Here is a 17,493-nt window from a genome sequence, read left to right as displayed (position 1 = left end):
TTTCAAATCTATTGAGTTTAATGGAAAATGAGGTGATATATAAGAAATTCTTCAAAACTTAAGAATGTCTAGACAATATTTGTGAAGTCTAGAGCTAACGACTAACACATCTACACAACCGTGAAGCTCACATATAAAGCAAGAGTCATTATTTTTCACATTTCTGGATGAATTAAAAGTATAATTACTTTGGAAATAGGAGGGAAACTATCTCAGAGTATTAAAATTAATCTTGTCTCTAATTAATTAATTAAAATTAATCCTGTCTCTGCATCAAGAGGACCTCATCTCATTAATCATTCTACCCCTAGTACCTACTGTTATGTATGAATGATGTGAGTGCTTAAAATATATTGGGAAAAGGAAATGGAGAAATAATAAATGGATGACTTGGTAGTAGCCACCGGCAGAAAACACCATATTATTCCAACATATGATAAGAAACTGTGGCAGAAACAGAAGGAAGGTGAGTAGACTACAAAATAATTAGCTTTTTTTTTTTATTTGCTTATTACTGTCTGTGATGATATACGAACCCAAGTTAAGGTGTTTGTGAAAGCTTTGTGATACTCATTCCCTATATTTCTACCCTAGAAAAGTTTTGTCTCTGCCAGATTGTGGTTTATATTTTCTGTCTTACTCCTGTTGATCACTTTCCCATTTTTCTAATGTCTCACTGAGTGCAGAGAATACATTGTAATATTCCTAAATTCCCCTGCCCTAACAATCTTGTTTTAACTTTTAAAAAGAAAAAACTTAACCTTATAAAGGTTACATCAAGACAAAGAACATTAATCATTTTTGGATCTCCCACCTAAATTCCTTAATCAATAAATTCAAGTCATTTCTTGCCATTATTCTGGGGGGTGGGGGGGGGAAGGGGCTGTGAAATTGATGGCTTAAGTAATTCATCAGCTCTTCCAAATGAATACCCTGGAACCCTACCTCAATAACTCATTGTGTCAATTTACCATACATTCTCAGATAAGTGGTATTCATTTACAACAGCATAGTAAAGTCCTAAATCTCATAATTTTATATAAATTATGCAGCTAAAACTGAGGGAAATTGCAGGACATCCAACCTACACATTGCTAACATAACTTATCAAGTTATGTTAACATAGTTAACATAACTATGATTAGCCCAAGGTACTTTTACCCTCAATTAAACTTCTAGAGAAACGGAAACTTGGAAATGAGAAAGACAAACAGCTTCAACAAACCTAGAAATGTCACTAGTACTTTATACAGCACTAACAATCCTAATACTTTGTAGAGTAATATTTATAATTGAATTCAAAGAAATTTCACAATCCAGTCCCTGCAATGAATAAGCTTTTGTTTTAAGGATTCAAAAATGGATAAGAAATAGTATCTTGACTTTACAATCTTATTAATTAAATGAGGGATAATATTAGCATGCAAATAGTATTAATACAAAGTAGGAAACACATTTCAGAAAAAAAGTATTAAATATAAGGGAGTAAAAGGAGAAAAAACTTGTATTTACTCAGGCAGATTGTTAGATATTTTAGAATGATGATTAGACTTTGCACAGACAGGTAGAGATACAGGATACTGGAGTCTAATTCCATCCTGGTGGAAATACTTCATGCATACTTATAAAATAGCAAATAAATGTGTTTGCTACAATAAAAATTATTTTCTACAGTGTTAACTATATGCCTATCTTAGGAACTGTACTATATTATAAAATTTATTTATTATTTTTATTGAGATATAATTGACATATAGCATTAGATTAGTTTTAGGTGTACAACATAATGATTCAATATTTATGTATCTTGGGAAATAATCATCACAATAAATCTAGTTAACATCCATTACCATACATAGCTTCAATTTTTTTTTCTTGGAATTTGAATTTTTAAGATCTACTATCTCAGCAATACTATTGTTAACTATAGAATTTAATACATACAACAGTAAGGTATTAAGATACTTTATTATTCCAATGTCAGAGCTGGGTTGAACTTGGGCAACCTTACCCCACAGATCTTGCTCTTAAACACTGCACTACAATTCTCTCACTCTTACAATTGTCTATCTAAATCATAGAATGGCACGAACAGTATGATCATTAACAAAAACATAGATGTCAGAAGGAGGAACTGCTCTGGGCAGAGAAGATGATAAGTTCATAGTTCTATATCTCAAATTATAGGATCTGACATAGTACTCATGGAGCTGGTTTAGAGAGTTGTAGAAAACTTCAATTTTGACTTGGAAATTAGCTTCATAAATTGAGATTAGAATATGCGAAGTTACCACAAAAGAGGCAAAGTGTGAGAGAGAAGAGGGTAAAGAACAACACCTTGAGGAAAGCCCTCAGTTAGAAGAGGCCTCAGAGAAAGAGTAGGCACAGCTGTTATTGTTTCTTAATAGTTGGTGATGCCATTTGGGGCTGGGCTTCTGCATAGGCCAGCCGCTCTAAGTGCACTGCATTCAACTTCTCATCCGTCTAACACTCACTGCAAAGCTTTGCACCTGGAAAGTAGGAGATATTCAAAAATCTCTCCAAATTAAATTGGAAAGAACATTTTCCGTATGTATGCAGTATGAGACATAGTTTTTAAAAATTCTATCTCATTAACTGCTTTTTTTCCTCTTTTTTTAGAAACGAAGCGTACACATTTAATAAATGAAGAAACTAGAAGTCAGCTTCAGATTTGTCTATATCTAAACTGATTTCTGTTTTTTAAATGTGTATCACAGATGTCTTTTATTCATTGAATGCCTTTTAGTGTAGTTTAGTCTTTATTATGGTGATCATGCTTACTTTTTGCAGAAATGAGAAGGCTTTATCATGTAGTAATGAGCTGCCATTCTTACAGTCATACTTATACTGTCATGAAACAAAGTTTATGTGGAAGAAAAAAAACAGCATGGTGACTAATATTTCTGTTTAAACTAATTATTACTCCATCTAAACAAAATGAACCAAGGAGTTAGCAATATATGAGGTTGTTGAGGAAAGAATTTATATTACGATGCCCTAGGCAGACATAATCCATCTATCAAGAGACAGGAAGGGCTCAAGACTAACACATACATACATCATCTTTTGTCTTGATACTTGGACAAAAGTTTATTCTATTTCTAAAATTTTGTTGTTTTTCTACTTGTTTGTGTATGAAGGGTTTTGTTGTTGTTGTTTGTTTGTTTGTGGGGTTTGTTTGATTTTTTTTGGCATTTAAGACTTGAAGATGTATTCTAGAAAGAATCTTATTTGGATCCAGAAGACATGGATTTAAATTTTCTTTTCATGGTTATCAATGAGGTCAAGAAGCATGTTAATTTAGACGTATAAAACAAACTGGCCAGATAGATGAGCTATCTGTTCTGCCCTCCAGTGTCTCTCCAAACCTCAGGAAGTAAGCAGTAGGTTATTCATTTTCAGAGGAGGGGGTAAGGAAGTGTTCGTTCCTCTTTTTAAGAGGAAAAAAGAAACTCATCTATTTCAGGTGTTCAAATTTGATCTAGAGTGCCATTTGTTTGTTAGATAGGAAAAAAAGTTGTCAGTTGATCTGAAAGAAAACATAACATCTGAATTATGACCCCACTCTCCCCAACCAGCAGCCACACGAAAGAAGTTGCTATATTACTAATTATTCAAGTTAACAGGGAAAATTTGAAAGAGGAGGTGATATAATGTCATAATGTGAAAGACAGAAGGAAGAGACAAAAAAAGAGAGGGGAAAAAAAGATGACACTTTATTCTCTATTAAGAGTTCTCATTCATAGGAGGAGAGATTGAGGAAAGAATAACAATGTAATAAACAGTATTAAAGTATACTCAATTCTGACTTTTATTCTAGACATCCACCCTTTTGCCCTGAACCTCATTTCAAAAATTTTGTGGTTTTTCATAGCAAATTTGATGTATTTTAGCTAATGTAAAAGGAAGAGAGAAACTAGAATTGAACCTTATTCTTAAGTTGTTTGATTGGTAATGCCTCATAGAAAAATAGTTGTATTTTCTGCTCAGATTTGAGTTAATTTTGATATTTTATTCTGTTGTTTTCAACATTATTGACCCATTATAATTTACAGATTGTGTTCATTATTATATGACTGGGTAACAGCAAAGTCATTATATGATTTATTTCTTAAAAATGTCGCTTTCTGTAGTGTGACCTATCTCTATGAACTAACCTATTGTTTCAGGCAGTATAGTGACAATCAATAGAATGTGAAAGTACCAGTAATAATATGTAATATGTTTGCAACAGATGTGACTTTCCATGTGATTGAATGCACTGAGCTTTGCTGCCTCCTTCAAGCCTGGCCGACATAGTAAATTCAACATTACAAAAGAATTTTTAAAAAGCATTCAGACCTTTATCCTCATTATTTCAATATTCATTGTGTAATTTTACACTTCAATTTTAAAACACCTCATCGCCTTTGTTAGCATTTTAAAGTCTTTAAAACAAAAATACAACTATTTTTGCAAGAACTAGAGGAAAAATTAATCTGCAGTTTCTTTTTGCTTAGAAATATTACTTTTATGCTAACTATTTAAATTAATATAAGTATTGTCATTTTTCTGAGCATTACTTTTTAAATATATTACTATAACTTACATTATATGTAATATGGAAATAGTATTCTATCAGATTCTCTAAGAACCACAGCTGAGGTAGGTGTTCAATAAGTATTTGTTAGACTAACAAAAAGTTCTGATTCTTATTTCTACAATAAGCAATTTTAAGTTTGCAGTTTATAGAAATGTAATCAAATAAATTCAAGTTTAGAAAAGGGAGTGGGATTGATTGATTTCTTAAAACTCCGAAGTTCCAAAGTTTACCTTCAGGTATAGGTACACCCGGGGGCTCAAAAAACATCAGGACTCTCTTTTCCATTTTAATTTTTGCAACCACCTCCCCACCCCATCCCCACTCCCACCCCCCCACACACACACTCCTAGAGGGCCCTACTTTTCTCCATGCAGCCTTATTTTCAGGTAGGTCCTTTCTTCCAGTGGCCCAGGTATCTCCCAATTTCTATCCTACTGTCTAAGTAATCAAGGAAGAAAAAAGTCTCACTTTTCCAATAATTCTCAAAAAGAAAAAAAAGTCACTAATTAAATTTTATTGGCCAGGCATAAATCCTGCAGCTTCTCCTAGATCTAAGAAATGAGGTTATCCTACATAAAGATGTATATTAAGAATAAAGAAGCAGTGATTTCTCAAAGGAAAATACGAGCATTATTAACACAACATGTATCCACTACGTAATAAATCTGACTTTTTAGTGTATTTTACTAATGGGATTTCACCAGCATTATGATTCTGCAAGGAGTGTCTAAACAATTTCTAATGGTAACCTGACTTTTGTAGGCTGTTATTTTAGCGTTTTAGTACTTTCATTTATCTAATTTACAGGAGTAGTTTCTGTGAAGAAAGTATTAATTACTATCATAATCTTCCCTGAAATTAAGCCCACAAACCACCTTTTAAGAACAATTTTGACAACATGACCTTAGGATATTTATTTTATTGAAAACGATAATTCCATCTGAAAAATGATTTCAGTTTTTTAAATAATTTAGTCAGGTTTACCTAATAAATGAAATCAATGTTAACAAAGTAATGACAATGTGTTTACATTGGTTTTCCAGGACTAAGAGGAGTTTTGTTTTTTGGGGGGTTTTTTTGTATATATATAAAATCTTGTCTATTCTCCCAGGAGTGGCTTATATGTGCAAGACATTTGGCTGATCAAGGTTAGGTATGCAGTTTGTGATCACTGTACATAGAAAATGGAATTTGTCCACACAAGGATCTAACTCCTGACCTCACTCCTCATTATGTGTAGATTCAAATCAGTTGTGCTTACCAGCTATAGACATGCAGAAATGTCATTAAATGCCCCAGATTTCCTGACATAGGCTCCTTCCCTACCACAACACAACAGAGTTTGGTGATGATTCATCCAAGAGGCAGCCATGCACATCTCAGCTTCCTGAGGAAGGAACTAGAACAACAGGCCAAATATTCCTTAGAAGCTGATAAGGTTTAAGTCAGCACCTTCTTCATCAAGATCTCCCAGAACCCTCTACTGACTTTTTTTTCCTTGGTAGTGACATCATTTCTCAGGAAATGAAGCCCAGAGTCCAATGCTCTCCATAGAATTATTTTCGTTATGAGAAATCTGAGTTGTTCTTTTTAAAATTTTTTTCTCTTAGAGGATGTTAAATCCAACTAGCTGCATCTCTGGTTTCAAGTATAACAGGATTTTAATCTCGATTACTATACTTTAAAGTAATTTGAACAAATTCATAATGTTTCACATTTTTGCAATATACATTGCAAAAGTATGTTCTTTTTTCAACATCTTATGAACATGTTCTATTTTCTCCATCATTACATCTTCTGGCTTCTCCCTATATGATAGATTGTTTCTAGCCCTTGACCTATGTGATTAAAAAGATAATTCACATTTTATGCATATATTAAAATGTATATCATACAATTTCATAATACATCAACTGACTAAATACACTTATAGTACTTACATATATGTAGTTAAAATACTTGAAAAGGCTTTTTTACCACAACTTTTTCAATGCATGATGATTATAATATTAACATCAGATCATTACTTACTAAATGTCTTTGATAATGAGCATCATGATAAAAATTCATAGACTGAGCCTATCTTTTTAAAATATACACTATTTTACAGGACTTGGTTCTAAAATTCTTTCCTTTTATTTATTACTCTGTGGTTATAGTGAGATTCAATTTTCTGAAGACAGAATCAGAGATGCTTCTATTAAATGCCTGCCCTAATCTACAAATGTATGGTTAAATAAACCTTAAAAGTATAGTATTAATTTTATTAACTGTTGTTTTAAACTAAAAATTAAGGAAGAAATGAATGGAAGAAAGAAAAAAGGAAAGAAAGGTGGAGAGAAGGAAGAGAGAAGAAAGGGAGGAAGAAATGAGGGAAAGAAAAAAAAGAGGAAGGGAGAAATAAAACAAAGGTCGCTTCTAGGTTTCCCATATACTTTTAATAGTATATTTGTGTATGTCATCTAAATCTACCTCTAAAAAATAAAACTACAAACAGTAGAGAAACTATCTTTAATCTAAACAACTTTTGTTAAAGTAATAAAATGTGAAAACATAGCTTTATGTGCAGTAGACATTGAATGAATATTTATTGAGAAATTCAGATAAAACGGCTGGAACATTTTTAAAATAGATTTTTTTTTTTCGCATTCAAGCCAGAATACACTAGAAAGAAGCACAAGAACAAAAGTGGCCATTTTATTTAAAATGACTTGGCAAATCACTTTCCTCATAGTGTTTGGGAGGACTTTTTATGTGAACTCAGAAAGCTGTGAAAATATCATGTATTATACAACTGAAAATATTACAGACATCCTGAAAAATAATAAAAGTGAAATACAATGCTATTTCAATCACAAGAAGTTAACCATAAAAATTTACAATAATGTAATTTACATGGATAGTTATAAACATATAATTCTAGACACATATAGGAACAAGTATAAAATACTATAATTAAAACATCCATTAAAACACATATGGACTTAAAAGTCTCACTGAAACTCCACTGTTAACTTTTAAAGGATCTAAAAGCTGCCAGTTCAGCTGTTTAAATAATGGGAAGACTTGTAATAGGAACATATTAGGTCATTGTATTAGAAAAACCTACATTTTATACCTCTGTAATGTGAGTCTTTCTGGGTTATTCCTGATGTACTTTATTAATACCCTAGCAGAACCCTAGCCTAACTTGGGTGCTATTTCAGTTACAGAAAATCTTTTTAGAACCCATGTGAATGTATTTGGGTAAACAGCATAAATTAAAATATTTTAAATATCTTTAAGTGTTGTTAGCAGAAATTGTACTTATATGGCGATTTTATCTCTCATTCAGAATTTCATTAATGGTCATTAGTCCACAGTTTCAGTGCTTAGAAACTCTCTAAGGGAAAAATTGGATTGCAGTAATTTAGTAGAATAGCGGATGAATGCTGGTGTACTCGTAACTGTTGAAAAGTGAAAAATGGATTTACAGAGATCATTTTAGAATTAGTTTCACTTGGAAGGTCACTTCTCAAAACTATCTCAGAAGGTATTTAAGTATAGATAATGAATTATCCATAATAATGAAGCTAAATTATCTATGGGGCCATAGTGAAAAAAGTGAAAGATAATGCATATAACACAGGATACATGGTACAGATGGATCAAGCATCTCCACAATGACTCTGCTTCCTGAGGATTCGTATTAACTCCAGCATTCAAATCTTCAGTCTTATTTCTCTCCTCTGCTGGAATGTCCATTGCTTATCCATGTCTATTTGTAATTCAAGGATTCAACTGAAAGATCATTTTTCCTGCATTATGCTATTCAAAAGATGTTCTAGTCCCCGTCTGTCTCGCTACCTGCCTGCCTTCTCTCCCCTTTCTTTTTCTTTCCTCTTTTTCTCGTATTGTGTTAGAAGCAGTATCATAAATCTGTTTTGTTTTTTGAGTTTACACTCTTCCTTTCTATACTTTCCTCTTGGTAATCCTTTAAAAATCTCAACCTTCTACATTGCTCACCAGCAATTCAGTCATGGACAACTCGCTCCACCCATTTTAAACCTTAGTATTAAAATCAGCGGAAGACTACAATGGACAAAGTTCACACATGGCAATAGATGTGAAAATTGTCTCTACATTTCAATGTGTTATTCTAAAATCAAGTATTATAATCTCTCAAAAAGGTGCTCAAAAGTCTACCTTTAATTTTTCACATAATTAACTTTTTATACTGTAAATTAGAGCCACTTAAAACGTGTCTCTATAGCAAGGCCGCTATCACTTCTTCATGTGTTCTTATTTAGGAGGAAAAATGGTTGAAGTAGAGATAGAAGGATTGGAATTATACATTATTAGAGTGGCCAATCCTTAAGCTTCTTCCCTGCAGTTTTTAAAGTTACTAAGAATCAGGCCAGAGCAAAGTGAAGTGTCTTAAATAACTCTCAAAGAGAAAAAGACAAATTCTTCCTGCAAATAAAACTTTTTAAGCCACAACAGACATAGTTTAATATTTTGGGGGGAAAAGAAGAAAAAGAAAAAGAAAAAGAAAAGAAAAATCAAGGCTGTATTGCCCTGTTGGTAAAGGTTTGGGGGACTGAGGATCAGGGGAGACTGAAAAAGAGACAGGAGGCTAATTAGGTTTTGAATCGAGGCAAGTTAGTTTCTGGTTGGGGAAGTGGCTGACAAACTTTTGTAATGGTATCATTATAATATAGTTTATTGAAACACCTGCAAATCTTTGAACTTTAGTAAAGCCTGCCCCCTCACACACACATATACACATTCTTATGGTAGTGGTACCACGGGGAGGGATTAAGAATCAAGACAGCATCAGGTATATAATAATGTGTTATAGAAAAGGAGACTGGACAGGGTGGGGACCAGAAGGAATAAAAAATGAAAGGGGCTAGTACACATGTATACATCTCTAGGAGGCCTTAGAAACTGGATTCAAATCTAATATTTTGCAATTATATAGATGTTGTGATCTTGAGAAAGTACTTTTTTCCTTTCTGAGACTCGAATTCATTTGGAGTAGTTGATGATAATTTTCACCTTGAGAGATTGTTGTCTAGATTAAATATGAAATAATATATTCATGACCGATGATGGGTTATATGTATGTACTCCATGTGCTCTAGCCTCCTTGCACCTGTCTGTTCTCTAAAAGTTAAATAAATGTGAAAACTCTACCCCTCCTTCCTTAACCATCTATGGTATTAATGAGGGTATTTTCAGGAATAAAAGTTAAGGACACTGCTGTAGAGAACCAGGTGGTAACCTTGACTTCGTGCTACATATGCCCCTTCCACATGTAAGCTTTTGGTGCCCTGTCTGATGCGGATTTCACTATAACAGCGAACTGGAACTACACGGGCCAGGTCCTATGACAGCACAGGAAGCAAATACTAAATATCTTTTCATCTTCTTAGCAATACCATAGGAGGTAATTTGACAAACTAGTTTACATTAAGGTGATATTAAATGATAGCCTAGTGCATAAACTTCTCTGATGGATAAGTATATATTAAAAATCATAATAATAGCTAACATAGACTGAGCATTTCCTGTGTGAACAGGAAGTTTTCTAAACACTATGTATTTTATATAGTATTTAACTTCACAAAGCCACATGGCAAAGCTACTTTTAATATTTGTTAGGTTAAAGAATGTAGCTAAATAACTCATCATTTAGTAGTAGAACTAAGATTTTAACATAATTTTATATATAAATAGATTTTAGATATTACTGTTAATACATAAAGTAATCAATATTCATATTTATTTTAATAATTAATATGTTTATTATCAATATTTCTATTGATAATTAATATGTTTATGTAAATACTTCCCTTGGGTGGATTTTTTCATTTCATAATATTTCATCTCAAGGCAAATTAGATAATCTTATTACTTTCTGGCATCAAAAAAGAAACTCTTACCCTACTCTCATGGAAATATTTTCTAATAATCTAATCCTACCCATATAACCATGATTTTGGACTACTAATTATTATATCTGAGCTCTAGACCTCTATATTAGGTCACTCCTTTTTTAAAATCTCTCAAAATTTTCTTATAGCCTATAGAACCTAGTCCACATTTCTATAAGGCCAGGGTCAGTAGCCTCTCCATCTTTATTTTATAAGCCTGTCAAAGTTTCTTTTTCCTTTGTGCCTCCTTTGCTGCATGTGATGCTATCCCCATATCCTTCATGACCTTGCCAACTTCCACTCATCTCCAGGGCCAAATTAAGTATAATTCTCATTTTAAAGAGTTCTGACACCCCGTGGTATGAGTCAAATCCACCTGTTAGAACCACTTATTACATACTCTACCAACCTATGCAACACTAACATGGCACTAATTAATACTAATTTTTATAATTGTTTGCTCTATCTTTTCCTACAGTTTGGAAAATTCTATGAAGGCAAAGGTATGTCTGTTTAGTCCTGTTTTTCTTATTTTCACCATTTTATCCCATTTCCTAACATACCATAAACTGTATTCAGTACCTAACAAACATTTTTTTTATATTCACAGGCACATCAAATGCAAAATGTCCTTAATCTCTCTCCAAACCCTTCTTGAGAATTCATCTCCATCTAAGTAATGATTATGTATCTACTTATAGTCACTCATCCTGGGAATCATTCTCCACTGCTCATCCACAGTCATTAAGTGGTGTTGATTCTGCTTCTTAAACTCTTCTTCTCCATTTGCAAAATCCAACACTCAATCTGTCTGGAGATATTTTCAGAACTTGTCTGGCATCTTTTTCTCCAATCTGCCCCTCAAAAAGACATTTATTTTTCCAAAACACACAGCTGGCCAAGTTACGTTTTTGCTGGAAGTCTTTCGATGAACAATTTAACTGTCTTCAAAATATTGTCTCATACTTTTTCTGTTGTCCTCACCCACCTCACTCCCACCCACATTCATGCTCCCCTCAAACTCTGTTACAGACCTCCAGTTCCCTACAAATATCTTGCATTTCATGTGGCTTTTTATGTCCCTGTTTGGATTACTTTTCGTCCTTTGGGAATGTAGCTAATCTTATTTATCTTTAAGAATCACCTGTTGATTCCTCTAGGAAACTTTCTTACTCATTTTACCCTTAACTCTTCTCCAAGGTTTAATACTTCCACAGTGCCCTATAATCAAATATAAAAATTTTGTACTGTATGTTCATCGTTAATTAATACTGAAATAGGGAAGATCAGATTCGTTAGAACAATTCCAAAATTCAAATTCATTAGAAGGCACACAGCTTTTCCATTGTTTGTAGTTTTGTTTGGTATTTGATATATCATTCCTGTTTCAATTTCAGTTTCAGAGAAAATCCAGACATCACAGGAACCCACCGAGGGTCGTTATTGTGTTTTTGTTTCATAATGAAATATTTGTAATAAAATCTTTTAATGATATCATAAAGCCTACGGGAACTGTAAAAACATTCAGCTCCCTGGGGCTTTTTTTTTTTTTTCTTGGTAGCTTTAATTTGTTAGTTTTTGAGATAAAAGCTTTAAAAGATTTTAAAATGATTTTGAATACTTCCTGATTTTTTAGAACTGCAAAGACAATATTCTCACCAAGCTAGTGTTTTCCTGCACTAAGGGAACCTCTAAGGGATCTCCGCAGAAGTGAGCTGTGGTGTGTGAAAGGCACAAACCCTGACCTCTCATTCTTTCACGGAAATCATGTGATGATTTCAAGGAATTGATTTCCTCTTCTTTTCTGTCATATTTCTTCATGTGTGAGAAGGAGAGAGAAGAGAGGGAGAGGGACAGAGAGAAAGAGTTTGAAGAGGGTTTGATGTTTCCTTTCATCTGCATGATTTTTTATTTATCTTCTATATTTTGGGGATTTATAAAGTTTAATGTTTGAAATGTGAAAGAAAGACATGGATTTATTTTTCTTTCTTTTTTAGCTCAACAGCTGTGTCTTTTCAATGTTTTCATGAGCGTTGTGGTCAAGATTACTATTAAACCTATTGCTTTACTTTTTATATATAAGAGGTGGTTAAATAAGTTTGAGTATATAATGTGGTCTGTTGACCTTAAAAATAAAACAGGCAGCGAGTTTGCTAGCAAAAATGTATTTATTCAGAAACAGCAAAGAATTACAATTCTGGACAAGCAAGCTATAGCAAAAGCCATGGACAATTCCAACAAACAAAGGAGAGAAACATCATTTTGTTGAGAAAAAGAAGGAAGTAGAGAGGGGTAGTTTTGAACACAAGTCCATTGGAAAAAAGTGAGAGTTCAGGAGATGATAGTTTTTCACATTGACTGAGCTGCTGAGGTAATTGATTTCTTTTAGAAAATGCAATGTCCATACATCTTTTCCTGCTGGGATCTATAATAGGTGATTCTTTTCTGTTGATGATTCTGTTGGGAACTCTGATTGACAAGTCTTCCTGTAATTGACATTGAGTGGTACTGTGTGAGAGCTCCCCCTCCTGGCATCCCGACTCCATTTTAGTGAGGTTTCCCTTTATTAATTTTTGCAGGTTAAATTAAGAATTTTCACAGATATTATTACAAAATAAATAAATATTTTAATTGGCTATGGAATATACATATTCTGTAAAAGACCTATGTACTGTATATGCTTAATTCACAGAAAACTATTGACAAGATAGAAATCTATGGGCAACATAAATTTTAAAAATACTGCCTCAAAAATAAAATTTTAAAAAATCTGTCTATCTTGAATTAACTTGACTGAATTTCTTAATCTGTCTTGTTCTCAGCTTTTTGCAGAAATAGTATCTACCTCAGATCTGTGTGCATCAAATAAGATAGTATTCATAAGTTTCTAGCAAACACCTCACGTACGAAAAACCTTCAGTAAATTCTCCCTTTAGACTTTTGAAATCATAATAGTTCTAGATGTGTAATAATTGTTTTATGTTTTAGTCATGGTCATATAACATTTTAAATTATCAGAAAAGAAAATGTGGCTCTTAAGCTGAGGTCATGTCCTTGTTTAGATATAATGTTTTAGATCTTCTAAACATCTTTAGTTTAATCTATCCACTACTTAGCCTGGCAAATGGTAACATAGTATAAAATTAACATTATAGATATATTATCTTGGGCACAGAGTGTGAACTGTGGTGGACAGAAAGAGAAGGAGTTTTAGTTTCCCATTGGAGAGTCTTTTGTGGCCTTTGAAATGTTAATAAGCAATTTTCTCTGCATAATTCAGTAGTCCAATTTCTTCATCTGTACAGTGAGGGTAATAACATATAATCTTTCTTTCTCTAAACTTTCTTTCTCCTTCTCCTTTTACTGATAAGTAATCTAAAGCAAGGAGTTTGCCGAGATTTTTTTAAAAATGGTTTTATTGAAGTAAATTTGAAATAATAAACTTACAATTTAATAAATTTATATACATTCGTACCCCTGAAAAACCACCACAATCAAGACAGTGAACATATTTATCGATATTTTCACTACTCAAGCCAAGGTTCTCTACGCTGTTTTGTAATACCTCCTCTTTATATCCTGCTCCTCCCGGTCCCCACACGAACTCTAATTTGTTTTCTATCACTATAGATTATTGTGCATTTTCTAAAGTTTTATGAAATGAAATCATACAGAGTGTACTTTCTTTCCATTCACTTAGTTCAATCAGTTTGATTCATCTATCTTATTGATTGCATACATTGATAGTTCATTCTCCTTTACTGTTGATCAGTATTCCATAGTGTGACTACTCCAAAATACATACGTCTTTTTAACTGTTGAAGGACATCTGGATTATTCTGAGTTTTATAAAAATGAAACTGCTATGAACGCTCTTGAACAAACCTTCATATGCCTATATACTTGAGTAAATATCTAGATATGGAATAGCTAGGTCATATGGCAGATGTATGGTTAAATGTTTTAGAAAATGAACAAACTTTTTCCCAAAGTGGTTACATAATTTTATATTCTGACCAGCAGAATGATAAATCTAGTTATTCCTCCGAATTATTGCCAACACCTGATATGATCAGTCTTGTTAATTTTGACATTCTAAATGGTTTATAGCATTATCCCACTTTGGTTGCCTATTTTTTAATTAAATTTTTTATTTTGAAAAAAATAGTAATTGATATGCAGTTGTAAGAAATAATACACAGAGATGCCACATATCCTTTGCCTAGCTTTTTTTCCCAATATTAACATCTTGCAAAACTATAGAACAATATCATAATCAGGATATTGACATTGATACAGTCAGGATAGAGATACAAAACATTTCCATCACTAGAGTCCCTCCTGTTGTCCCTTTCTAGCCACATCTACCTCCATTTTTTTGTGTTCTGTTTCTTCTGTTTCTTGTTTTTCTGTTTCTCTTTCCTTAGCTTCCTGTGGGTAATTTGAGCATATTTTTAGGATTACATCTTAATTTATTTATAGTGTATTGGAATATATCACTTTATCTAGTTTTCTTAGTGTCTGCTTCGGGTATTATAATATATATACATGTTTTATTACAGTAGGTTAGTGTCAATGTTTTACCACTTTGAGTGAAGTGTGAAAATCTTACTTTCATTTAGGTCATTTTACCTTCTCCACTTTTGAAAAATAATTATCTTAGGTGTTTCATCTCTATACATTGAGTACCACATCTGATGGTGTTATAATTTTTGTTTCAACCATAAATTATGATTTAAGAAACTCATAAAAGCAGAATGGTCTATTCGTTGTTCCACTTTTGTCCACTTCAATGTTCTTCTTACCTTTCAGAAGTCCCAAGCCTTCTTCTGTTATCATCGCTTTCTATTTAGAGAACTTCCTTTAGCCATTTGTTAAGGATAGATTTGCTAGCAACAAATTCTCTTAAAATTCCTTTGTCTAAGAATATATTTATTTCCTGTTCATTCCTAAAGGATATTTTTGCCAGATACAGAATTTATGGTTAACAATTTATTTCAGTTCTTAAAAAATGTGCCACTTTCGTTTGGCCTCCACAATTTCACATGAGAAATCACTTTAATTCAAATTGATTTCCCTCTACAAGTAATGTTTAATTTCTCTATGGCTGCTTTTTAATTCATATATACACATATATGTGTGTGTATATATATATATATGTATATATATATATATATTGGTTTTAGTTTTCAGAAGTTTAATTATGATGTTATGATGCCTTGGCTTTGATTTATTTGAGTATATTCTATTTGGGGTTTGCTCAACTTTTTGAAACTGTAGGTTTATGTCTCTCTTCAAATTTGGGGAGTTTTCAAATACTATTACTTCAAGTACTTTCTCAAATACTTCAAGTACTCTCCTCTCCTCTGGGACTACAAGGGTAAGGATGTTAGCTCTTTTATTATTGTCCTACAGATCATTTTTTTCTTTCTATTGGCTAAACTCTATCACTCTGACCTCAAATTCACTGATACTGTTCCCTGTAATCTTCATTCTAGTACTGAACTCAGTCAGTGACATTTTTCATTTACTGTTGCTTAACATCTTTTTAAAAATCTTTGCTGTATTTTAGATATATTTGATTTATACTAAGAGACTCATAATCTTATTTAACTTTTTTAAGTAGGCAGTATTGGTGAAGTATAAAGCTAGGCCAGTGGTTGTGTATGTTCACTTCCCACTCTGCCCTGCTGACACTACTCCTGCATACGTGAGATACTGACTCACACTGCTTCGTTGCAGACAACTGGGATGGAAGCTCATCCACCCTTACCCTGCTGACACTTTCCAATTAAAAACAGGGCACCCGTTCAAATTACCTCTTTACCTCTGAGCCAAGGGATAAGATCAGCTTTCCACTGATCTTGACTGCAACCAAGAGGTTGGAAATGAAGGGACCAAGAACAGGCTGCTTTATTGCTACAAGCTGGAGACAGAACCTCAACTCTTTAAGGTTGAGATCTGTAGAAAGTAAGACTCCTGTAGAAAGTAAGTAGGGCAAGCAGATTATCAATTAACACTGCCTCCTCCAACTCCTTGTGCCTTCTGGGGTGGATACTCAGTAACCCACTAAATCTGAAACCTGTGCTATGGATGGGGGAGCTGTGTGGAGAAACAAGAGTGCAGCTAGGTCTGCTTCACACTGCTTATTTTACTCATTGTTGTCTGATGAATATGGAAAGTCAGCTCCCCACTGGGCCTCAGTGAAACTAGAGTAAGGAGAAAGTGAAGTACTTAATAACATTTACTTGTACCACCTTGTTTCATTTTACTGATGCCAGGTGAGGTGGAGGCTGCCTCCTTAAGTCTCTTTGCTTTGGGGTGTGGCATGGAGGCTAGCTGGCTGCTAGTCCCCACTGATACTATTCTGCTGGTAGAATGTGCCAGGTAGATGATGGAAGATCAGCTCCCAGCTCTGTCTGCCAATACTGGAATTGGATTCTGTGAGCACAGAGTTGGAATGGAAAATCGATGTCCCTTCTGAAATACAGAGTCTTGAAAACCAATCTTTCATATATTTTATCAAGTTTTTGGTTATATCAAAAGGCAGAAAGGTAAACTTGGTCACTGTTACTCCATCTTGGCTGAAGCAGAAGTCTTAAACAAATCTTTTAAACTAATTATCAAACTTTTTGAAAAGATGGATTTGAGTTGTACTAAAATTAGGTCACAGTATCCAACATTGCTGATGTGCAATCAAATGTTATAAGCTGGAATACATCAAACTACAGAATAAAACGAATTATGATATTCTTTCCATAATGGCTTCATATTTTGAAAATGAAGTATTCTTCAGTAAAAGCCAATCAATAGCAAACTGAGGTCTTATGCCTAGAGTCTGTTAAGTAATTCTTAATGTTTTATTTAAATACAAACAAAAAATAATAAAATGGGATGGAGAGATACCTATTCAAATAATTAAGTAAAATTGATTATCATTTGTGTACATTTTTGAAGGGTACTTATAATCTA

The sequence above is a fragment of the Pteropus vampyrus genome, unplaced genomic scaffold (assembly GCF_000151845.1).
Source record: "Pteropus vampyrus isolate Shadow unplaced genomic scaffold, Pvam_2.0 Scaffold22, whole genome shotgun sequence".
NCBI lineage: Eukaryota > Metazoa > Chordata > Mammalia > Chiroptera > Pteropodidae > Pteropus > Pteropus vampyrus.
The sequence above is the reverse complement of the archived record's forward strand: the minus strand, read 5'-3'. Positions refer to the sequence as shown.